General features: G+C 40.7%; 1 long non-coding RNA gene across 5 annotated transcripts in view; it reads right to left on the minus strand.

Annotated features, from left to right (window-relative positions):
- LOC123612639 (uncharacterized) overlaps positions 1-24,474 on the minus strand; it is an 81,190-nt gene that overhangs the window by 38,538 nt on the left and 18,178 nt on the right. For 4 of the 5 annotated variants that reach the window (XR_012507706.1, XR_012507705.1, XR_012507704.1 and 1 more), the window contains exon 2: positions 2,752-3,024. This is a non-coding gene — a long non-coding RNA (uncharacterized LOC123612639). Of the gene's footprint in view, positions 1-2,751; positions 3,025-3,115; positions 5,431-24,474 lie in introns of those variants that run through there. The other variant, XR_012507703.1, reaches the window with a different exon arrangement.

Below are 24,474 nucleotides of genomic sequence, written 5' to 3' on the forward strand. Positions count from 1 at the left end.
TGTGTGGCAGGCCCACAGAGCCCCCCGTCTGGACTGGAGCAGGAAAACAGAGGTCTCTGAGTGGAAGGTCTTCAGGTTGGGTGTGAGTGAGAAGGAAAAAAGAAATGGATAAGTTATCCGACAGGACTGAGCACATGGAAAAGTGAGAGGTTCTTGGGAGGTATTGGAAAATTTATATATATATATATATATACACATTTTTTTAACTAATAGTTGGGAGAAAGGGCACTCAATAATTCCAGAAACAGAAAGCTAGTGCAGTAAAGGAAACAATTATAACCAGAACTCTAATCTCATATTTCTGTTATACAGGGCTCTACTGTGCTCATAGATTATTTACAGACATGGTTCAACAACTCTATAAAGCAGGCAGAGTGGATTTTATCTCCATTTTACAGAGGAGGGACATAACCTCAGAAAGCTTACATGCAGCCATTATGCACTAGTGCAGTCATATCAGTTGATTTAATACTGAAATAATTGTAAACCAAGTAGTAAGTAGCTATTGCCCCAAGACTCCTAAGTGCTCCTCTGGCTCCAGATGTCCTAGACCCTCCCCTAGGACCTCCTGGACCACAATCCACCAGGTAAGGATGAATGTTCAGCACAGCAGGAAGTGTGAGGACCATCCGCTGTCGGGCCAGAGCCTGCCTCAGCTCAGCTGGGACATTTCTGAATGTCATCCCTGGTTATATGGCTGACCCGGGTCACATGACTAGATGGCAGACATGGGGAGGAAACTTAGATTTCGGTAAAAGATACAAAACTCTCAATTTAAAGGGGCAGAAATAGAGAATAAAACCTGCCTTAATCAGTGTTTATCCTCCTTCAGTCTCTGTTTCACAACATTCTAACGTGTGTATAAGGCATCTGATGATAATCCATATTCTTTTAAAAAAATCTTATGACTGAAATATTCATACAGCCTCCCTTGTAGTTAAAAGCATAGTTCAAGAGTTAGAGCTGGGCTGTCCCTTTCACCTTATCTGAGTTAAGGGCTTTGAAATTCCAATTTTTATCTTATTAATTGATGCAAGGCTCTTGGGAAAACATGTACATGTTTAAGGAGTTACCCTGGAAGTCAAGATGTCAGGAGCTACCAGGTCCACTCACAGGCATTTCTGATGCCCATAGGCAGGTATGAGTGATAGATCATATGCACCCACAAGAAGAAAACATCATCAAAAAAGACCTGAAAGAACACCTATGTCTGAACTGCAGGTGAAGAACACATGACCACTTCCCTCTCAGGAATGCCTCTGGCTTATCACAGTGTCTGGATTATTATGATGATGGAAGGGGAACCTCACTAGGATGAGATTATAAGACGTATTCAGTCGGAAATATTTAAGGGTTCCCATTTCTCTATATCCTCACCAACATTCGTTGTTATCTACCTTTTTCATTACTGGCTGAAAGTCTTTAAGGTACAGGCAAAATCCCAGATTCCCTCTGCTAATCAGGCAGAGGACTAAAGGACTAAGATGCACTCTCTGGAAAATCTAAGCCAGAGAGACTGTGTACAGGGCCATCTTTCGATCTACTGTTACAGTTTCTGGGAAATACAGGAGGATAGCAAAGCAAATTTTAAAACATCAAGAGGACACAATCAGATGAATCTAGAATGTGAAACATTTCATACTCTGTAAAACAACTGTTACAGTTTCTTCAAGAAGTCAGTGCTGTGCCATTTTTTTTTTTAAAGGAGGCAGACTCTCTCCTTGATTAAAAGAGACTAAGGAGACAAAACAACCAAACATAATGCATGAGATTTCACTGGATCCTAATTTGATGGGAAATGTCTTTAAAAGACATTTTTGGGAGCACATATAGAAAGATAAAGCAAATATAGCAAAATACTAGCAACTGTTGGGTCTTGGTATTACAGAAATGCACATTCATTGTACTATTCTTACATGTTCAAGAAGTTTTACTAATAAAATTGGAATGAAAAATGCCATTTGGAAAAAGACTAAACATTTCTATATCAAATATCATATCCTGCTGGGCAGAAATATCAAGAAAATTATCTTTGGTCAACTTATATAGCAGCCTACACTTCTGTCACTGACATTTCCTAATTCCTCTTCTAGTTATTAATGCCTTCTTGTTGGTAACATCCTTCTTGGAACCCTTGGGATAAACAGTGTCACAACCACTGATTCTCCTTTCCTCTCTAATTGTTTGAGAACTTGTAGATAATTTAAGATGACAAATGGTGACTAAGCAAAGATAAGCCAGATAACCTTCTCTATTTAAAATCCTCTCCCCAATAACCCCCTGGGAGAGGATTTTGAAAAGATCTCTTCCACATCAGAGTGCAGGGCTCCAGTTTAGAATCCATAGCTGAGAGTTCCACATTCAGCGTATGTTCCCTGTCCTGTTGAACCTTAGGCACAGAATTCGCTGCGTTTTATGTATCTGTCTACCTCATCCCTCTCCAACCTCCATGTCAAGGGAATTCATCTTCAAATCCCCTGTAGCACTCAGCATATGTGCTTTACAAAGAGTAGGTGCTAAATCTTCCGAGTGAATGAATGAGTAAATGGGTGAATGAAAACCTGAAGTTGAGAGAGGACTTAAAAAGAACAGAGTGGGTAACAGAAAAAGCTGATGTAAAGAGATTGATTTTTTTCTGAAGACATCTGAAGGTACCATTTATGAACACAGATCTTAAATTTGGCAACCACAAGGATACTGAGAGCCCTTGGAAATCATTAACCCTTCTTGCCCACCCACAGCACAGCTTACCTTATGAGCCCTTTCAATGCAGTGAGAAATATCCCTTTCTTGGCCTTGAGGACAACGATTATTTTTCCCCGTTCATTAAAAGTGCATACGCCTGCAAAAAGCAATTCTTCGGAAACGGTGCAGTCAGGCTAGGAGCACTACTGAATCGCTCCTGCTGCTGCTAATTAGAATGGATTCATCAGCACTGAGGGCCAAGCTGGAGATTAGGACACTAAAGAGCTCAGTGCCAACAGCTCTGGCTTCCTGCTTCAACATCTTTTTATTCTCAAAGACCTAAAAGGAAAAGAAAGGATGCTTTGCTGAACGCAGTGGTTTTGCAGGAAAAGTCTCTCCCCAAATTTCAGGTGCTTCACTCACCGCTCACCTGGAAGAAAGGTGTCCAGTTTCCTGAACTCCACGGAAACGTATCCTCAAAATGGAAACATGGAAGGGACAGCCAGAAAACCCCACTTCTTACAACATTCTTTTGAAAACTCCACCATCTGGGTCAGACGACAACAGTTCTAACTTAACCCGTGTACACAGGTAACACCCCAGCCTTCCCTACACCTGGCTACCCTGTCTGGCACAAGACTCAAGCCCTCCTCTTTAAAGGCCCTGCGAGCCAGACGTTAGGAAAGAGCCCACAGCCTTCTTTTGTAAGACAAGCAGAGCCACCTTGTGGTCGATTTAGAAAATTGTGTTTGAGGCTGCCGTCTTGCAGAAACAGCATTAAATGGGGATGCCCTGGAGGAAGGAGATAGAAACAAACAAATAAAAACAGGAAAGCAGGCTTCATTATTAAGGAAATTTGGAAGAAGAGATATTTATTGTGTTTCTTTAAAAAAGTAAAGTCACATTGGCAATTAAGTTTAGGAAATGCTGAGTTAAAGTTAAAAGAAATTTCTTCTCCCACCCCCTAATATGTCCTGATTGTGAATCGGTCAGAGGAGTATATCATTCAGTATTTAAAGTTGCTCAAAATCAGACTTACAGACATAGAAGACAAACTTATGGCTACCCGGGGGTGGGGTGGGGAGGGATAAATTGGGAGTTCGAAATTTGCAGATACTGACTGGTATATACAAAACAGATAAACAAGTTTATATCTGGTAACATGAGGTGGTTTTCAGACCCCTCAGGCTTACGGTCACCTTCCTAAAAATTCTTCCTTTGTATCAATGTCCTGCTTCATGAGTATGCAGTTTGGAATTGGATACAGCACTTCAGGGCTCATCTGACCAGAGCGATGGATGATCTGGATACTATACAATTCAAAACATATTTATGTTAATGAAATCTAAAAATGTATTGGGGTTTTGAGTAGTAATATCCTGAGTCAGTGAAATCTCTCAGGTCAAAAAGACAACAAAAAATATTGTTGTTAAGCCAAGATTCTCACATTCTATACCTTGGTAAATGTGTTGTGTTTTTTTTTTTTTTCCCTTATAATAGAAATATCACACTTCATTCAGTCTCAATAAATTTATTTTAGCTGATGTTAGCTCATCGTTTTAGCTTGTTCAGATACTCTTCCCTTCCACCCACCTGTTTGTTCATCCTTCTGTTCATTCAATAAAGATTTATTGAACAAATTTTATGTTTTGGTCATTTGTTGAGATTTGTTGGTCATTCTGGGGATTCAGAGACATTGCCTTTGTTGCCTTTGTTCCATAGGAGCTCACTGTCTCATGGGAGGACATTGATAATCATTTTCACAGTATCACAGCCCTGCGGTTGTCATGAGAAATGATCCTCCAAAATTGGATTGACCCACAAGTCAACATTGTTTGGCTGGGATGGTCCTATCAGATGATAACTTCCTATAAAATTATTGGGAGAAAGTTATCAGGTGTCTTGTTGAAAATAAGACACGGCCTACATTATTAAACCAAGGAAATATCTTCCACATTCAAAAATCAAATTAAATTTAAAAGGATGAATCAAGCTTTAAAATTAAATAGACACAAATGAATTCAACTGTATATCAAATTGCTAACACAACACCAGAGAAAAATAATTCAAGTAGTTATTGAAAACAATGTAATCTGACTGGGTTAAAAAGATCCTGAGGACAAAAAGAACTACAAAAAACCTTGAATTTACTCAGTAGGTTTGTTGTTAGTAAAGCAACCAGTTTTAGAAATTCTGAAACTATTTTGTGAATATTTGTAGGGCAGAACAAATAAATAAATATATTGATATCTTTGGAACCAAAGTTCTCACTGTGGGAAATTTGAAATGTGAAACTGAGAAGAATATTGTGGTAATGGATTTAATTGGAGGTGTCAATATAAACTCAATATTGTTTTTTAAAATACAGTATATATTCCAGGTCTGCCCACTCCAGGGGCTTAGAAACAATAACACTCCGGTAGCTACAATGCCCAGATTTTGTTTCTTAAACAGCACTCCTCACTAAAAGGAACCGGGACTCCTTGGAAAAACAGCTGATTCCAGGGACGTGTAAGATGAGCCTAGAAACGTTTTTTGTTCCCAAAATCACAATCATGCTCAAAGACTGCCAGTGACATATCAAAGGGACACAGGACCCAGCTTGGAGAGGCTCCCATGGTCAAATCCAGGACAATGCGAGCATCAAAATTAATAGTGACTGTAATGGATTATAATGGACTATATAAAAAAGCATCTATTTGTGTACATGCTGAAACCAGAGAGATAGGAAGAGGAAAAGGGTGGGGGGGGGAGAAACTCTCTTTTACAAAATAATATCCATTAATGAATGTAGAAAAATAATGAAATTTCCTGAAATCACTATTTTGCCAATGTATCACAAGTGTAATAATTAGTAAGCATTAAGTGATTCAGGAAAATTTCATCAATAAACGCCAAAACCATTAAGTGAAAAAAAAACATGTGCATGATCTCTAAGTATCACCTACAAATTACTGACTAAAGACAAAGGGGGAATGGAATGGTTACAATGGAGAGACGTTACAGACACCACCTTACCACATAATTGAAGTTGGCATCACCCTACCATGAGATTCTACTACACAGCTACTAAAATAGCTAAAGTTAAAAGACTGACAACACCAAGTACTGCCCAGGAGGTGACAGAACTAAAATTCTCATACATTACTGGTGGGAGTGAAAATGGTACAGTCACTTTGGAAAGAGTTGGGCAGATCCTCACAAAGCTAAGCATACACTCATCCAGACAACACAGCAGTTCCATTCCTGGATATTTACTCAAGAGAAATATAGAGAAGTCCACACAAATGTTCACAGCAGCTTTATTCATAATAGCTAAAAGCTACAAATAGCCCAAATATCCATCAACTGATTAAGGAATAAAAAGTGATTGCTATATCCATACAAAGAAATGCTAACCAACAATAAAAAGAAACTGCTTGATACATGCAACAACATGGATAAAACCCAAAAGCATTATGCTAAGTGATAGAAGCCAAACACAAAAGCCTGTAAACTGTATGATTCCATTTATTTTACATTCATAAAAAGGCAAAACTACAGTGACAGAAATCAGATCTATGACTGCTAGGATTTGGGGCTGGAGAAAGAGAGGGAGTCCAAGGGACATGAGGGAACTCTGGGGGATGATGGAAACTCTGTATCCAGATTGAAGTGGTGGTTACATAACTGTATACCTTTTATACAATTTATGCAAAACTAATGTATACATTTACACTAAAAGGTGAATGGTACTATATGTATATTATACTTCAATAAACCTAATCAAAGAATTAGCATCACCAATAACTGGTAGGAGGGGAAGATATCATGTGCTTCCTGATGTGAAGCAGGGGAAGTATCACCTCCGTAGAACTCTGGCTAAAAATAACCTCCATCTAATCATGGGGAAACAATCTGACAAACCCAGCTAATGGAACCTTCTACAGCACAAGGGGCCTGGACTCTGAAAACGTCAATGTCTTCAAAGACCAAGACAAGGGTAGGAGGAGGCAGCTGTTCAAAATGTAAAGGGGCTAAAGAAACACGGCAGCCAAAAGCAATGGGAAATTTAATAACTTTTAAAAATGAAAACCAACTACAAAGGACACTTGAAAAATTTGAATATGATTTTATATATATATATGTTAGGTAATTCTGTTGAATCAATATTAAATTTCTCGATGTCATAATGGTGTGGTTCTTTAAGAAAATATCTTTGTTTTTAGGAGACACATGCTAAAACATATACAGGTGAAGTGTTACGATGTCTGAAATGTACCTTCCATTGGTTCAACTAAAAAAAAATATGTAGGGTGAAGGGGAGGCAGACATGTCAAACATTTCTATTGGTGAACTTGGAAGAAGGTTGTAAATGTTTTGTGTGCTTTCATTATACTATTTTTTCAAATTTATATAGGTTTGAATTTTTTCAAAATAAAGGATAGGGAGAGGAAACAGTTAATTATTTTTAACGGTTAGACATTTAATTGGCCTGAACTTCAGTCGTGTGGAAAATCCATATATTTATATATAACAATTTATTACAGACAAATGAGGTTTTCCTTACCTGTTCACCCATTACTTACTTTAAAAAGAACTAGCTCAGCTGAGGTTTACCCATTTTTTCCATTTAAAACAGGCCAGGAGAATCTGAAATGCTGATGCCATCATTTTCTTGACCTCCACTCCATTTTTTAGGCCTGACTAACCTTTGCTGACCAGATAAAGCAAAAAATATATACAGCAAAAATTGGCCGTCCCAGAGAAACTGACAAACTTGCCATCATAGTGGGAGACACTAATGTCCTTTTCTCAGTAACTGACAGATTAGACACACAGAAAAGCAATCAGCTTTTATAGAAGATTTGGGGAGGACAATAAGATAGAACATTGTAACAACAAAACTGAAGAAAAGGCTTTTTGAATAAAAATTGCCCACGCAGTAAGCCGTAAAGCAAGTCTCAATAAATTGCAAAGAGTCAGTGCCTAACAGAACACATTCTCTAATCACAATGTAACTAAGATAGAGATTAATTTTTTAAAAGATAACTTTTAAAATCTATACATTTGAAAATAGACACACATAAATAATTCAGAGGTCAATGCCCAAAAAAGTAAAAATTGAGGAAGTCTGAGAGCTCCCCTGTTCTGCCCCCCGCAAAAGATCCACAAGATGTGTTGAGACACAACTGACGGGCGTCCTCAGAAGAAAGCGCTTAGCTGTAAAGGTTTATAAGAGGGTAAATGTATCTTAGCCTGGGTTTCCCAGAAAGTGCAGCCAAATAAAACAAAGCGTTGTGTTGTAGAGTGCGATTCCCTGGGGCAAGAGAGAAAGAGGGAGTGAAGCAGGGAAAGAGGGAGAGTGAGGTAAGGATGCATTTGTGTTGCTGCCGAAGGTGCTCTGGGTCCTCGACTGAGAAGCTGGACGAAATGCATCTCTGACTGTTGACGGTGGAGAGAGGAGGGGCGAGCCTTTATCCATAGGCTTCATCCACCATCAGTCAGAGGCTTGCCCCAGAAGGTGCTAAGTCCTTCCATATTTCCAAATTGAACATCCAGAGCAGGAGGTAAGAGGTAGTGCCACACACCTGAGTCAAAGCACTGTCAGGTGTCACTCACATTAAACCTGACTGGAATCCACACGTTGTCCACAAAATTAAAGTTGCACATACCTAGGACCCAGCATTTCCACCCCTAGGTTTACCCTAGAGAAGCTAAAAATTGTTCACCAAGAAAGCATTCATAAAAACCCGATTTGTAATTTCACAACATCAGAAACAACTTCAGTGGGGAGGGTATAGCTCAGTGGTAGAGTGAGTGCCTAGCATGCATGAGGTCCTGGGTTCAATCCCCAGTACCTCCATTAAAATAAACAAATAAATAAACCTAATTATCTTCCCCTCCAACAAAACAAAACAAAGCAAAAAGAAACAACTTAAATCCCACCGAGACTAAAACGGATTTAAAATGATGGTATAATCACAGTGGAATAATGTAGTACAATGAAAATGAATGAACTGCTGGTAACATGTCTCAAAAGCAATGCTGAAAGAAAGAAAAAGCTGCTAACAGAAAAACGCAATGTGACTCCATTTCTTTGAAGGTCTGCAACATACAAAGCTTAACCATATATTACTAAAGTCTCCATCCATGTGTGTAAAGCCATAAGGAAAAGCAAAGGAATGATTGATACAGAGTTTAGGACACCTGTTATGCCTTAAGAGAGAGGAAAGGATGCCATGTGAGAGAGGAGAGGATCCAGAGGATCTTCCAAAGTGTTAGTATAATCTCTTTCTAATGCTGAGAGCAGCATACACAGGGGTACGTGCCATTTCTATTCTTCAGATTATCACACATGCATTATACGTTCTCTGGTGTTCACTAAAACAATTTTTTAAAATAGTTTTTTTTTAAAGATCTCACGTCCTATTAACACCCTTATCTTTTTCCAACCTCACATTGAGCAAAAAAATTATAAGCAGTCATATCCACCTAGGGCTTTACAATTAACTTAGTCTAGATTTCCTCACACTTTAAAAACAAAACCGTGAATTTTCAGCCCCAGGTACTTATTTCAGTTAAATTAACATCACATTCTTTATGCTTCGGTCCCAAGCTACTTAAAATAAATGTGAATTGATTCACTGATTCAGACTTTTCAACTTCTACCATATTTTCTCACTTGCGCCTCAAGGTATAAATTGGTTATATTTCCTGCCCTGCTCAAGTCAAATGGGTTCCCTTTATATTCACTAAATGGTGCCTGTTTACACATCACTTTTAAAAATATATAACAGAGCAATATCATGTAGTTAAGAACCAAACACCTGTGTGCCTAGAGGAAAAGACCACTTGAAAGGATTTTTTTTCATTACTGCGATAGGCTATGCTTTTAAGAGAGTGTAAAACATTGCTAAAGTCATTAAAAGAATACAGCCTTGAACTTCTCCTAGTTTGCATTCTCATTATAGAGAGAATCAGAGTAATGGTTAAAAGTAGCCAGAAAAGTGGGCAGCTCTTTTGCTTTGAAATCACAGCCTAGAACCCTGACTGGCTGGCCTAGTGGTCCCCAGATAACTGACTGAGCCCTCCTGTGTGCAGGGACCCCACCTGTGTTCAGTACCCCTGGGCAGAGGCAGCCCTGGGCAAAGGTCTTCTTTTAGCCTCCAACCCACAAAACCGTCAGAGCCTCTGGCTGCTCCTGAGCTACTGCCCCACCCCAACAAGACTTTCTTGGGAAGGTGAAAGAATGGCTGAAAAGTCATCCATCCTCAGCTCAGTTTTGTCCAGGAAAACACTTTAATGGAACTGCTCTTATTAAATTATCAGAGCCAGCCTGTCCATGTCTTAAAGGCGCTACTCTTCTCAGGGACACCTGGATTTTCAGAAGCAGATGCCAAGAGAATTTAGGTGCAAATGATGTATTACCAAAGGGCTTCCAAAAGAAACTGATAAAGAGAAGGGGGAACAGGACAGGGAAAGATGTGATGGGTTTCAGGGCACGCTACCCTTGGCATAGTGAGAAACCAGCAGAAGCAGGAAGGTCATTCTGACCCCAGCCTTCTTCCCTGAAAGCCAGGGATAAATCTCCCATGTGGAAGGTACCCTCCCTGTACCAGGAGGAAGGGGGACATCCTTATCACCAGAGGCAGGGAATTTAGGGCCAGGAAGGCTGTCTAAACAAACTGTGTTATATCTTTACCATGTTACTATCTCAAACCCAAACCCCTTTGTCTTGTCAATTCTTCACAAATTAATTATTTTTTGTCTAAAAGGTATAAAAGTTTTCTGGCCTGTTCACTTCTTTGTGTCTCACATCTTTGCGAAGCTCCCACATGGTATACATGTGCATACGTAATTTAAATTGTTTTTCTCTTGTTCATGTATCTTTTATTAAGGGGGAGTTGGGGTAGGGTCTCAGCGAAGAACCTAGAAGGGTAGAGGGAAAATCGTATCTCCTCCCTGACAGGTGCGAGCTCAGACAAAATTCTCCAGGAGGTAACTTCAATCTGATATTGCAGGGGAGCTCCGGAGGGTAAGTTGTGCCTCAGACTCTGTCCTGACTTGAGACAAGGGAACCAGGTTCCAGAACCATGGGCTCAGGGCCCGGGCCTTCCAAGCTCTCTGTGCAGGTGGGCAAATTGTCCAGTAGCCCAGGGCAGTCCTCCAAAGAAGAGTCACACGTGAGTCACAGGGACCTGAAGTCACAGCTCACAGAGGCTGGGGAGGAGCTCGTAAAACATCACATGGAGCCGCAGAGGTGTCCTACCCTGCCCTTGACGGCCTGACCTGAGAAGAAGCGACAGGAGAATTCCAGGGCTGGGTCAACCGGCCAGGACCCTGAAGAGCCCTGTCTGTCCCTCGGCTACGATGCTGCCCTGACTGCTGGCTTCCCCCTGGAGGCCTTGGCCACGGCTGTCTGAAATCAGCGCTCCCTGAGATGTTCTGCCCACCTTAGGGGAGCAAGCGTGGAGCTCACCCTCAGGCCTGGGAGTGTGTGTGGTCTGTTTACCTCTGGTGGAGTCAGTAATGGTTATCAGGTTTCAAACCTGTTTGGGATTGCAGGATCAGAGGGTTTAAGAGTACTACCTAGGTGGCCATATTTTCAAAAGAGAATTATTGTTCACTCTGCCTTCTGCATGAGGCCTGATTCACTGGTGCTGAGGGAATCCAGCAAGTCCCTGGGAGGAGCCAAACCCCTCTTGCCTACACAGCTAAACAGGCTTCGTCCCATCCTCACTCCTCTCCCAAACTCCCCCTGTCACTGTGGCTTCCCCTCCACCCACCCTCATTTTTGTCTTTCTACCCCTTTGCCCACCTCCCAGCCGAGTGACCAGTTGTTGGAGCTGGCACAACTGAGACACAGGTGGGGCCACCTGTCCGCACCAGGCTGTTCTGCCCACCCGCCTCCGTCAGCTGCTGGCTTGTGGGCATTTCAGAGGCCCAAGCAAGGGGAGGGAGACAGGAGGGGAGAGGAGCAGGTCTTGCCAGGCCAGGCCCAAGTGCTGGCCAGCAGCCATCATCAGCCTGTCCTGGAAAATTAGACAGAGAATTTTCAGCCAAATCCAAATCATGGCTCCTGTTAGGAATTGTCCAGATTCAAATTCCAAGTTATGTTTACATCTCTGGAGCTGCAGAAGGTGCCAAAGCTTGTTCGTACATGAACAAATTTTAAAAATCCTCTTTCCAACAGCTGATTTACCTTTTGCATTAAAAAAAAAAAAAAAAAAGGAAGAAAGCGGCCTTTCCCCTGATGGTGCTGTGGTTCGACACTCGCCCTAGAAATATCGCAGGGGGCCTGAGATCGGAATGGAATCTGGCTTTGCTGGATGTGCTGGATACTCAGGAGGCCGCCTGGCACACAGGATATGATATTGTATTTCTCCCATCATTACCCTGCAGCGCGAAGCACAAAGACATTGCTGTGCTTTGCTTTTATTTCCTTGAGGACCTTGATTATTTTTATTTATCACATGAAGACGAGTGTTTAAATACAAACATGGGAAGCACCAAATAATTCTTCACTCCTACCTCTTTCTGTGATTTAATCCCAGGACATTTTGTGAAGAAAAGCAGTTTCTAGGGGAGATGCTGTTAATCAGACTGCGTTGCCAGCACTGGCTAAGGGAAACCACACATTTGCTCTTTATGCAATTTATACTTCACAAGGGGATGTTTATAATTAAAATATTGAGAAGTCAAATATGTTATAGAGTAAAAGGTATAAGGAGATAGGCATAATGTGTGATGAACTATTTATCTTTTCACCTAACATTTCCTTTGATCCAAAGCAGCAGCACTGGCCCTTTAGGAATAGTGATGAAAGTGTGTGTGAGGATGTGCAGTCAACTAATATTTGACCAGGGAGCCAAAAATGCTCAATGAGGAAAGGATAGTCCCGTCAATAATGGTGTTGGGAACAGATACAAACTTGTGGTTGCCCGGGGGAGGGGAGTGGGAAGGGACAGACTGGGAGTTTGAAATTTGTAGATACTGACAGGGGTATATATAGAATAGATAAACAAGATTATACTGTATAGCACAGGGAAATATATACAAGATCTTGAGGTAGCTCACGGTGAAAAAGAATGTGACAATGAATATGTGTATGTTCATGTATGGCTGAAAAATTGTGCTCTACACTGGAAATTGACATGACATTGTAAACTGACTATAACACGATAAGATAAAATTTTAAATAAATAAATAAATAAATGGTGTTGGGAAAAGTGGATAATTGTCTGCAAAAGAATGAAATTGGCCCTCCATCTTAGACCATTCACAAAAATTACTTGAAATGGGATTAAAGACTTAAATTTAAGACCTGAAACTGTAAAACTCCTAGAAGAAAACATAGGGGAAATCCCCTTGACATGGGTGTTGGCAATGATTTTTTTTTAATATGACACCAAAAGCACAAGCAACAAAAACAAAAATAAACAAGTGTGACTACAACAAATTAAAGTGTTTCTACACAGCAAAAGAAGCAATCAACAAAATGGAAAAGCAACCTATGGACTGGGAGAAAATATGTGTAAACCATCTATCTTGATACTCAAGGAACACATACAACTCAATAGCCAAAAAAAAAACAAACCCAAATAATTCAATTTAAAAATGAGTAGAAGACATGAATAGACATTTTCCAAAGAAGACATCCAAATGGCTAACAGATATGTGAGTAGATGTCCAACATCATTAATCATCTGGTAAATCCAAATCAAGACTACTATGAGATCTCACTCACACCTGTTAGAATGGCTATTCTCAAAAAGCAAGAGTTAACAAAAGTTGGTGGGAATGTGGAGAAAAGGGAGCCCTTGTGCCCTGTTGGTGGGAATGTAAACTGGTACAGCCACTATGGAAAACAGTATGGAGGTTCCTCAAAAAATTAAAAATAGAACTGCCATGTGGTCCAGCAATCTCACTTCTAGATATATATCAAAGGAAATGAAATTACTATCTCAAACAAGTATCTGTACTCCCAAGTTCACTGCAACGTTATTCACAGCAGCCAAGATATGGAAACAGGTGTCCACTAATATCTGTAAATACAATGAAATGTTATTCGGTCATGTGATATAAGGAAACCCTGACATTTGTGGCAACATAGATAGAACTTGAGGCCATTATGTTTAGTGAAGTAAGTCAGACAGAGAAAGACAAATACTGTATGATTTCACTTATATACTAGAAAATAACAAAATTCATAGAACAGAGAATAGAATGGTGGTTGCCCAGGACTGGGATGTGGAGAAATGGGAAGATGCTGAAAAAGGGTACAAACTTCCAGTTATAAGATGAGTAAGTTCTGGGGAATCTAATGTACCGCCTGGCATTGTGTTACATACTTGAAAGTTGCTGAATGTTCTCACCACAAAAAAAGGGAAAACATACTTATGTGAGGTGGTGGAGGTATTAACTAAACTTACTGCGGTAATCATTTTGCAATATATGTGTATCAAATCATCATGTTACACATCTTAAAACTTACACAAGGTTATATGTCAATTATACCTCAATTTTAAAAAAGAAATTTTGTGTGTTTGTATATGTTTGAAGCAATGGAGTAAAGAAAGTAATTCTTGCAAAATGCCTGGCCCACAATAAGTTCTAAAATATGGTAGTTTACTATGGATATATATTTTTAAATCCCACAATCAATTGAATTTTGGAAAGTTTTATTTAAACAATATTAAGCAGGTATCTTTACTGCAGTATGTCTCAGAGTCAGTTATATGCTAATTGCTATCTGCTGAATGTCCGTATCTTCCCCAAATTCACTGTAGGAATCTTAATGCCCAGTGAGATAGGGTAGGAGGTAGGGCCACTGGGAGAAGATTGGGTCATGAGGCTGCGGCCCTTCTGAACGAGACTAGTGTTCTTATGAAGGAAGCTCCACACAGTTCCCTAGCCGCTTCCACCAAGTAAGGACTTATCAAGAAGTTGGCAGTCAGCAGTCTGGAAGGGGGCCTTAGCAAGAACCCCACCATGCTAGCACCTTGATATTGCTGTACAGGAGAGCGAGCCTCCTGAAATGTGGCCCTTTTGCATGAGGATTACTTTGAGCTACAGGCAATCAAGACCCTGGGGGTCAAAAGAAACCATTGCCCCTCCCTCAAGTGGAGGATGTTTCCTAGAAAACAGTTATGATGGAAAATAAATTGTATCTAAGTGGCCCCATCTATATGGCAGGCAAACATTCGTTACCAAACATCTGCCCTTCTTACCGTCCTGTGAGTGGCCCTCCTGTCCTTGGAAGCCCCAGGTCCTTAACCCACTCCTTAGCTCAGGATGGCAGGTACACCCCATTTTACTGTTCTGTCTCAGGACCTCTCATGTATGTGGGGTTCCCCTACATAAGAAATTAAATTTGATTTTCCCCCTTAATTTGTCTCATGTCAGTTTAATTCTTGGAACAGCCAGAAGACCCTAGAAGCGGGGAGGAAAGTGTTCTTTCTCCCCAACACGGGACTCCAGCCCCCTTAACTGTGAGAAGTAAACTCCTGGTGTTTACGAGCTATCCAGTCAGTGGTGTTTGTAACAGCAGCCCTAACAGCTAAGACACTAAAATATATTGTGAATCTTGGAGAGGAGTGGCACAACGCCCTCTAAATGCCAGACTCCCACGAACACAGAGCCCCCTTTTCCTACGTAAAGACCAACTCTTCTCTGGAACACACTCTGGAAACTCTTATTCAACCCATTCAAAAGTGAAACTTCTTCCAGAAGTGAAATACATTTTAAAAGCCAGTATCTATCACTACGTATTTTATGAAACGCAGATTTTTCACTCCCATTCACCTAGTACCATTAGCTACCTTTATTTTATTTGCCTATTTCATTAGTTTACAATCAATCGCATTTTTGTACAAATTTTGGCAGAGGGAGATCTTGTCACTGGATTTTAAAATATATTTTCAAGGGGTCTTTATTGGATATTAAAATGTAATATAATATATACAGTGTATGTGTACATATATAATTGTACTGTGTAATTATTATATACGCACATACATATGATGTATTTGTATTATATATTTACCTTTATATGTATACATATTATATATTATACATATACACACACATATATATCCATATTTAAATAGGGTGTCAATATCAGTTTTCTTCAGAATGTTTTTCTGATGCGTACCTTGCCAAGTATTTCAGAGACGATTTAATACAGGCAACTAATTACTAAAATCTTGAAAAGGGTGGAAGAATTAAAAAGGCTGAGAGGAGATAGCCGCAAGTATTAGTAATCTGAGGAAACGCTGTCACTCGTAGGGCTGGGGAATCAAAGCTGGAGGAAGAGCCCCAGGTGCATCCTCTAGGTGAGGCTGCTGGGGGTGTCCTGTGGGGCACTGGGACCACTGGGTGGGGCCCTCGGGCCAATGCCCGAAGTGCCCAGCCAGAGCCCTGGGCAGGGGCAGAAACCATGCAGGGGCTGCCTGGCGGGTGCTGGACCACTGAGGCTGCGGGGTGAAGAAGAGGCTCCCGGCTTCAGCCGCTGTGAACGTCCTCAGCCGCAGGACCCTTGCACCTCTCTCCCACCTGCCTCCCAGACCTTCCTCACAGCTTCTGACAGGCAGAACCCAACAGAAAGTCAACACACAAGGTGGGCTGGGAAACGAAGTTCCTAAAATACACAGCAGGAAACAGAGGGAAGGAACAGGAGCTGAGGACCCACAAATGACCAGCATGATGGCAGAGAGAAATTTAAAAAGCAATCACACTGGTAGGTTTGAAATAAAGCCCTTTCTTTTTTCCTCTCACGATCAACAGAGAAACTGGTTTCCTTTAACTTTGCAAATTTGAATTAATAATGAAGAGATTAAATTAGTACTGAACTAAGGTAATTTGGGGGAAGTAAGAACATTTTAAAAAAAAGGAAAATCCTTTCAACTCAGATTTGAAGGAATGATAAAATGAAATAAAATTTTCATAGCTTATATGACGGGTCTTAAATTTCTTTAAAATATGAGCACGTAATTTGACTAAGCATGAAATTTTAATTGGCACTAAGTGCTTCATCTAATGTCTCTCCTTTTTAATGTTTTTACCTTTTGCAAATTTCACCCCTTGCTCTGTCTTTAACCCTTAACGTGCGGTACAGGCTCTTCACACTGCAGATACTACAGCCTGGTCATCGGTGGTCCATACCTCAAGTAATTAAAACTACAAACCAGCTGTATAAAGCACAGTAAAAATTATGTTTAAATTATGAATCTGAGGCATTCAAAATCCTGAAGTGCTTTTGAAAATATTAAAGATTAAATCATGCCTGGTTAAATTTTTGCAGAGCATTTCCCAAAATGCAGTGTGCAACTCCAGTTCCTCAGGCTGCTACCGGGGTGGCCAATCATAGGGTCTCTTTGGTCAAACAGGTCTGGAAAAATTGGTTTAAGTCAAATCTTTTCAAACTCTCTGTGATGAAGGATCAATTTTCCTTTTATTTCAAATTTGTCTCATGCCATTTTTTTTTGAAAATATAATAAAAACAAATCACCAAATAAATGAAATTTAAAAGGCACACAAAGAGGCTTGATTTCCTTTATTATGATGATCAACAAACATTAAATTATTCTGTCAAATTTCTCTAAAGTTTCTAAACACTTACTCTGTTCATTTTAGTTCTTGTCAGACACCAAGAAGAAAACAGTTCAAACATTCAGCTGACTAACTCCACAGACTGTATTTTAAGTTTAAACAAAAGGCAGATGTTTCATTACCAAAGTACTTCTCAGAGATTTTCACATACTAATGGACACTGTGAATCTATACGAGGTAGATTTCACATGGAACACTTGGGACATTTTCCCAATTCAATAAGAGCACAGAACCTCTTCCTTTGGTTGACTGGTGTTACCAGCACATCCTGTGGAATCTGTGTTTCATGGGACATACTTTGAGAAGAACTTTGAAGTGTGTTTTGCTAAATTCTCATTTCCTAAATATTGCATGCATGCCATGCAGGTTAACCTTTGCTTCCCAGCACATCTATATTTCCAGACAATTCCATATTACCTAAAGAAAGATGGATGGATAGATGGATGGATGGATGGACAGATGGAAAAGAAAGAGGAAGGAAGGAAGGGAGGGAGGGAGGAAACCCTATATATTTTGCAGGCAGCAGGCACTTAATTATATAATTGCTAAAAAGAAAAAAATAGTCTGAGGGCTGAAAATTACTTGAAAGTTGTTTCTGCCATAAGGCAATTTTCTTTCCCAAGCACTTTCTTTTTTAAATTCTGAAAAGTAGGTGCCAGATACCCTGACATGTGGTGCTAAACATAGAACCCACCAGAATACCATTGTTCCTGTTCTGAGAACGTGCTAATTCGTAACGAGTGGCAGCTCATTAGACTGATTCCTCATGTGCTGAAGTTCAGGGGGCTCAAATGTGAGGGCAGGTAGCCAGACAGCCTCATGCATGCTTTCTACTTGCCTAGGCAACATCGTGGGTTCCTTTGCTGTCTTTTCCCCTAACTTTCCCACCTCTGAGACCTCAGAGATGGGAGCCACCTACATCAGCTTGAGCAGCCAAGCTTGAAGTTATCTGGTACCATGTCCCGACCTTCACCACTAAACGTGGTCTTCCTGCCACCCCTTGCGGTCTGCAGGTTCTTAAAAACTACATAAAGAAGATGTAGGTGGGTATATCAAAGATGCCTCATTGGAACCATTTCAGGATGCAGACAGTGGAGAGCTGAGACGCCCTGGATTGCCTACACCAGCTGGCTCAGAGCACCTGGCCCATATGCCCAGAGCCCTCAGGCTGAGGTCTGGGTTCTGGCACAGCCTACAGTCTGTGTCTCCTCAGACAAGTCAGTCACCCTCTCTGGACCACAATTCTTCTTTAAAGTGTTACTAGATGACCTCTGCCGTTCTTCCAGAATATAATTCTGTAATGCTAAATAAAGACACAAGGCCTAGGGCAAACACAAGAATGATATTATCTAAACTCTCACCCGTCACATAGATGGATAGACCTGACTAGCACGTTCTTCATTAAGTGGATAATTCACAATCAAATTATGTATTTAGGCAGATGTGAAAGTGGAGGTTCCACGAAGAGTCATCTTTATGCAGAATTCAAGTTGACAACTGATGACGTGACTTCAAAAGCAGCCGGGAAGGTCTCCTTACATAAAATAAAAAGGTATTTCACAATTGTTTGCTGAGGCTCCAAGCTCCTTTCAGAGGGCACACAGCCTCTCATTTGACAGAGCTCAGGATGGAACTCATGCTATGGTGGAATTCCTGAAAGATAATCCTCCCTGAAAGGCTCTATTGTGGGGCCCAGCTCAGAAAGGACCTAGTTAGGAAAACTGATATCACCTGAAGTCTCACTGCTCAATAGGTCATCCAAGGACCAGAAGCATGAGTGTCTACTAGGTGCTCTTAGACATTCAGACTCTTGGGCACCACCCCAGCCCCACTGAATCAGACTCTGCATTTTTACCAGATTCATGAGTGATTTGTTGGCACTTAAAGTTTAAGAAACTCATATCTAACTGTGTGCTTTGCACATACAATTGTGAATAAACTTTCATCATACAGCCTTAAGGGATTCTATTAAATCAAATTGATGGTGTTTGGGTAGAAGCCAATAAATTGAGAGGAGGGAAAATGCAGAAAGGGAATCTGAGGGTGAACAGAGATAATTTACCTGCTGCATTTGCACAAAATTAGATCAGCTCTTTATGATTTTTCTTCAATTTGATTTTTAAATGGAGCCATTATGACCAGGTCTAAGGGGCTCAGAGTCATCAACCAAAGTGGCACTAAGAGTTAAGAAGGCACCCCTTTCCTCTCCTTTAACTTTTCTTATCTTGGGGGAAGAGGGAGGTAGATTAAGGACATTTCAAATTACCCAGAGGGGCCCTCAGTTGGTGGTCTGTGATCTGGGTGTGGGGTAGGGGAGATGTCAGGACTCTGGCATCCAGCTAGCCTGGGTTCCAATCTAAACTCTGCAGTTGTGTAGTTTTTGGGCAATTTAATCTCTGAGAGTCATTTCCTCTTCCATAAAATGAGAATACTGATCCTTATAATGTCCTCAGGGGCAATTCAGAGATGTAAAGACTTGAAAGCATCTCCTCTGGGGTAGGTAATAATGTCACTGCAGCAAATGTGAATACCTTTCTCAGACCTAGTATTTCAGGGAGCCTCAGCCCAATTAACTCCTCGCTCCCCATCCCCACCCCACCCCCACCAGCTTTGTGCATGGTGACTTGACAAACATACATTGAGTGACTCAGGTGAGCCAGGCAAGTGAGTACACACCAGAGCCTTCCCTGGGATGGCTTCATCTGATAAGAGGTTACTATGGAGTTCAATGTTTTTGAGACTTTCAGATTTCACAGGTCATTAAAATCTCAAAACTAATTTAGGGCACTGATTAAAGGTGGCCAACTTTTTTTTTTTTTTTTTTGCTATTGTTAACAAAGTCATTTTTAAACTTTCACTGTTTCTGAAAGAAAAACCTATTTTAACATCAAAAAATGGGGCATTATGATGTGCATCGACAGATGACTGGATAAAAAAGATGTGGTATATTTTATACAATGGAAAACTATTCAGCCATAAAAACTGACAACATAATGCCATTTGCAGCAACATGGATGTTCCTGGAGAATGTCAATCTAAGCGAAGTAAGCCAGAAAGAGAAAGAAAAATACCATATGAGATCGCTCATATGTGGAATCTAAAAAAAAAAAAAAGAACATAAATACAAAACAGAAACAGACTCATAGACATAGAATACAAACTTGTGGTTGCCAAGGGGGTGGGGGGTGGGAAGGGATAGACTGGGATTTCAAAATGTAGAATAGATAAACAAGATTATACTGTATAGCACAGGGAAATATATACAAGATCTTGTGGTAGCTCACAGCAAAAAAAATGTGACAATGAATATACATATATGTTCATGTATAACTGAAAAATTGTGCTCTATACTGGAATTTGACACAACATTGTAAAATGACTATAACTCAATAAAAACTGTAAAAACAAAGTGGGACATTATGAAAGACAATCCTTTTATATTGAACAAATTGAACTCTTTGAAAAATGTTGCATTGTCCTTTTGTTTCCACAATATGAATAGATGAAAACCTTTTCACGGACCCAAGGCATTTGGTAACTGCTCCCTTTCAAAACCTCAGAAGTCTAAGGGAATAGGTTTTGTCCAGGAGTTGCATAAAGTTGCCAGAAAGTCTGCTGACCGTACCCAAAGCCCTACCTCCATCTCCTCACCAAGAACAAGGTTGTAGCTGGGGAGTGTAACAGGACAGGACAGCTGAAAGGTTAGGCTACCCCAGGCATCTTCAATCTAAGCAGTGTTTTATTTGAGTGAAGCAAAGCCTTCTCTGGGCCCTGGCTGCGCTGGGCTTTGGAAAGACACTGAAGCGACAAGCAGATGGGAGTCGAAATGCAATTAGTTAATGCAATTGCGTTATTTAATGCACTTAGCAAATGTACGTGTTTTTAAAAGAACTGAAAGCAACTGCATCCAAATGCAGGCGGATGTTATTGCTAGTTGGCTGGGATGACAGTTTATTTTTACGTGTTCTGAACTTTTCAGGATTTTCCAAGAAGATAGACTGTTTATATAATAAGAAAAGAGTTTATCTTGAAAAAAATAAGTACATAAAAAATTTAAACTGTGGGATTAGGGTTCCCAGGAGTTGTGCAGTGCACTACCTGCATAGCCATAGGCAATGTGCCTGCCTGAAATACATTTAGCTCCATTGTATAGCCTCTGGCACCTTTTCAATTTCGTGCCTCATGCATGTATTATCTATTCAAAAAATACTTCATTTTAAAAATGTTCAGAAGGCTGGAAAAGGAGTTCCTCCTGTGCGGTATCATTTTCTACCTACTCCCCAGCACAACCCCACCCCAGCTGCTACCCCGTCTTTGGGCGCTCCCTGTGGCCACCCGACTAGTTAGCAGATGACATCCTATTAGGTAGAGTAGGTGGGATCATTTTCATCTGGCAGCTTGGTCTTGCCTGGCTTGACTGTTACAATTAGAATTGCAAACCGTGACTCAAAACAAAGACCACATCAGAGATCCAGTGCTCACCAAAACATGATGCTATGATGAGAAATTTAGATGAGAAAATAAATACATAAAGAAAGAAAGGCTTTGTGCAACCAGACTTCAGGTGGACAGAGCTCTGGGGTCTTCTGGAGTCTGTCTCTGGCCTTTGAGGTAAGGTGAATATGCTTACTCATTAGTAAATATTTGAGATGAAAGCTTTTTTGCTCACCTCCTAATTATCATTTTTCCAAAACATCTGCTTCTGGGAGACAATTAATTAGTTGGTTATTCCTGAAGGATAGATTTGAGGAGATCAAAGACCCTCAAAAATGTAATGGAGAGAGAACTAAACTGCAGAAATTTTTTCTGTGGAGGAATGAAGATCAGAATTCATTTGGGGAGTGTCACAGTGGACGAGGTTTGCTCTGTTTTTCTTTCTCTTCTTTCAGAAAACCAAAGCTCCTGCCAGGATACAAATATTTAACTCGTATTGTATTTTATTAGCCTTCTCTTTGAAGGGCTGCCACTTAAAACTTCTCTCTCTTCCTCATTAGATAAACACATGAAAGACATGTTTCATCTAGGACTATACGCAGAAACTTATGAGATACTTTGCAGTGAAAAATGAAGGTAAACCCTCAAGGATGGTTTCCTGATGTGCACCTCAGACATTCCCTCATTTGATTTTTTCCCTGATGATCTACACAAGTCAACCAACAAATAGATACTGATAAATCATGCAAGTTTATCTTACGTCTGTGCACAGACATGTTGGCATGGGGACTGGGCTTGCCAATGTCCTTGTCCCCACTCCCCAGGGGACTCTGCTGCTCCACAGCTTTTCCTTTCCTGTTTATGAAATCATGGCTATAGAACGAATGTTTGTGTCCACAAAATTCATGCGCTGAAACCTAGTCCCCCAAGGTGACGGTAGTAGTAGGAAGTGGGGCCTTTGAGAGGTGATTAGGTCATGAAGGCAGAGCACTCATGAATGGCATCAGTGTCCCTATAAAACAGATCCCAGAGAGCTTGCCAGCCCCTTCTGCCGTGTTGAGGACTTGACGAGAGGATGGCCGTCTGTGAACCAGGAAGTGGTCTGTCACCAGGCAGTGAATCTGCAGGCATTTTGATCTTGGCCTTCTCAGCCTCCAAAACGGTGAGAAAGAAATGCTTGTTGTTTATAAGCCACTCTGTCTGCGGTATTCTGTTAAAGCATAGTTATTATACCTCTTACATTTTAATTTGATAACTAAATATAAACTTTAGAACACGTAGATGAACAAAGAGGAAAATTTAAATGCCTCGTAAGTCCCACACTCAAAGATAACTATTAGCATTTCATTAATCTGTTTCTCCAGCCTTTTTCTACTCATAAAAATACTCTTCTACATAAATAGACTCCTGGAGTACACACTGTTTTCTAATTTGGTTTTTCTCCCCCCTCTTTGCTTTCCCACAACACTGGTCTATAACAGAATAGAGAGAAGAAAATAACTATTCTGACTGAGGTGGGTGTTGAAACGGTTCTGACAACACTTGCCAATCACACTTCATCCAAAAATCATTCCACACTTAGCTAAGTGTTTCCATATATGTTGGCCATCAAAATGCAGCCATCAGGACCCCTGGTGAGGAACCCCACTGCAGGGTTGCTCTATTCCACATCCAACATGGTCACATGTCTAGAAGTGACCTGGACACTGTAGACGGGCCTGGGCCCTGGGGGGGCCATGTAATGGATCTGCAGTGCCCCCAGCCCCAGAATTGGCCCTGGTGTAGTTCACTTTATCAAACTGGGAAATAGTGCCTTTTGCCCCTTCACCTGCTAATGAATAAAGGCACAGCTGAGATGTTGGCCACTTCAACTTAGAGTCTAAGGGCTGGGATCATGTTATTCTTTCCCTCCTGGCCCCCCCAAAACAGAATCATTTTCCAGAACTGCCCTATTCATTGTTCAAGTCATCGGACCCTGTATCCAACCTTCAGCACTTGCAACTGGGGACAACTTGTGACCCTGAGAACCTGAAATCTGCTCTAACTCCTTCAACTGCAGGTTGTAGGCAAAGGTCACCACAGAAAAGTGTCATTTGGTGAAAGTTTGCAGGGATTTTGAAGTCAGAGGGAACTTGGGCAAGTCCAAGAGTGATATGCGGCAAAGATGCAGGGTACGTTGGGAAGATATATCCTAATTAAGCCTGGATGCCACAGCAGGGTGAGTCAAGCCAACACTGATGTTACTATCGAGAGGAATTTTTGAAGTTAATGAATTGTGTTTTACCTGCAGGGTTTCCCACCCTGGCTGATCATCAGAATCATCTAGGGGGTAGTTTTTAAAATTCCACATTCCCAAGCAGGTTGCCAAGATTGTAATTTAACAGATCTGGGAAAGAGCATTTAATGTTCACTTGTTTCTCACTTTGAGCTATTTTCTAAAGTGTTTCATGCTTTTCTTTATTTTTTCCTGTCTGTTTCTTAAGTTAAAAAAAATTGACCCTTTGTCAACTATTTTATTAAGCTGACGATTTAAAAAAAATGAATTGATGTATTAATTCAGACAATACCAGTTCAAATTGATTTGTCCGTTTACACCAGTGGTTCTCAGACCTGACTGCACCTCAGAATCACCTGGGGAGCTTTTAGAACTCCTAATGCCCAGCCCCCCTACATCCCCCCGCCTCATCAATTACATCAGAATTGCTAGAGATGGAGCCATGGAGCCAAACATCAGTCTCTCAAAGCTCCCCAGGCAATTCCGCC

This window comes from Camelus bactrianus, chromosome 6 (genome assembly GCF_048773025.1).
Source record: "Camelus bactrianus isolate YW-2024 breed Bactrian camel chromosome 6, ASM4877302v1, whole genome shotgun sequence".
Lineage (NCBI taxonomy): Eukaryota > Metazoa > Chordata > Mammalia > Artiodactyla > Camelidae > Camelus > Camelus bactrianus.